This window comes from Tupaia chinensis, unplaced genomic scaffold, assembly GCF_000334495.1.
Source record: "Tupaia chinensis unplaced genomic scaffold, TupChi_1.0 Scaffold000430_1, whole genome shotgun sequence".
Taxonomy (NCBI): domain Eukaryota; kingdom Metazoa; phylum Chordata; class Mammalia; order Scandentia; family Tupaiidae; genus Tupaia; species Tupaia belangeri.
In genome coordinates, this window is record NW_006159935.1 from 2,734,925 (window position 1) to 2,736,614 (window position 1,690).

The following is a 1,690-nucleotide window of genomic DNA, read 5'->3' on the forward strand; positions in this document are numbered from 1 at the left end:
TTCCCTAAAAGGAAACAATGAAACAATGCACATCATTTTAAAATAATGAATCGTAAGAAAACGAAGGAGCAAGCCGGCAGAACAAAAGCTAACAGGAAATGTCTATATTAGACACACAGCCATCTACGAAGAAATCTCGTCCTTAACATACAGAAACTACAGAAAATCCTACCGTTGAGAGAGATCGTCGACGCCCCCTGTGGAATGCCTGAAGTGGTTTTGGTTTGGGTTCTCTCAGGAACTAACAGCTAACTTTCTTCCTGTCCTTCCTTTCTTTCTCCCTTCCCTTCTCCCTTCCCTTCCTTCTTTCTTTCTCCCTCTCCTGCTTCTCCTTCCCTCTTTTTAAGCTTTCGCTCATCAGAGAGAGAACGTGATAAATCACCTCACAATCTGGGGAGGGAGGAACAACCACGCCATGATCCCCCCCACACCCCTGCCGCCATCCATTTTCCTCTTGGGATTTTAGGCAGGCCTGCACATATGCCCAGCATAATTTTCAAGACACTGAGCCTGGGGCTGGAACTGCAAGTCTGGCCATGTGGGGTCCAGCGTTTAACCTCCATGCTACTTGCTGACCCAAGGATCACAATTTCTAAGGCCCTCTCTTCCCTCACTTGAGTTGGACAAAACTCCCCAGTCTGGTCTGATCAACCAGCTTGTCTGCAGCCACAGCACCAGTGGCTCTGAAACTGTGCCTGACCCAGGAACCACAGCACCCGGGACTCCTCTAAGCAGCTGGCCACGCCCCACAAAGCCCTCTGCAGCTGTTTCCCTCCCTGCCTGCCCTACGTGGCTCCCACTGCCACATACAGTCCAGAGCCGGTGAGCTGTCTGTTCACTGATCCCTAACTATTGGTCACACACCTTGGAACCATCCTGCCCACATCTGCTTTCCTCCGGACAGTGCTTTGGACAATCTGGGGGGTCAGCACTTGCAGAGTAGGAGGATGGATGGCACACACGGGGGACACCAACTGAATTCATTTGTACATATTACAACCCTCTGCCAACTCAGCCCAATGTGAGGCTTCCAGGAGTTAAAACATCCCCAGGGGGTCTGTTCCCAGGAGTAAGGAAAATACCTAACTACCTTATGCTATGCTCTGAGGCATAGCAGCAGTTTTTCTAGGACAAATATTTCCTATCCATAATCCCCAATACCTTATCTGTGCTCACGCAAAAGAAAACCACATGCTCACATTGAATGGATCTTAGTTAGCATTCTCATCAGACAGGCCCAGGGCTTCAGGAATATGTTTGAAGTTCTCTATTTTATAAAGAATGAAGCAAGCACATTTTTCTCTTAAGCAAATTTAAGTGTTTCCTTCCTCTGCACAGACCTCCAAATGCTTACCACTAAAACACATTCCAGGTGAGGTTTAATTAAAAATAAAACAAACACATGATTAGCTTGAATGTCACTCCGATGAACAGATGAAAAACAACCAAGCCACATTCATCTTCCAGCTAACTTTCCCCCCACTCCACTTCCTTCCTAAGCAGGATAGTGCCTTTCTAATGGAAAGGAGTGGATTCCCACTGGTCTCTAAGAATCAGTGTTCATTTTCTCAAAGGTTCGAAGTGCATTCAGATACAACTACAGGAACGGGAGAATGCAGGTAAGCACAACAGGTTTTAGTTGCTCCTGGCAGCGGGCCCTTCCACTCTAACCTTGAGCAGTCAGGTGGAC

General features: G+C 47.5%; 1 protein-coding gene across 4 annotated transcripts in view; it reads right to left on the reverse strand.

The window, feature by feature from the left end:
* Positions 1–1,690, reverse strand: part of FNDC3B (fibronectin type III domain containing 3B) — a 317,671-nt gene that overhangs the window by 54,139 nt on the left and 261,842 nt on the right. The window lies entirely within an intron of this gene.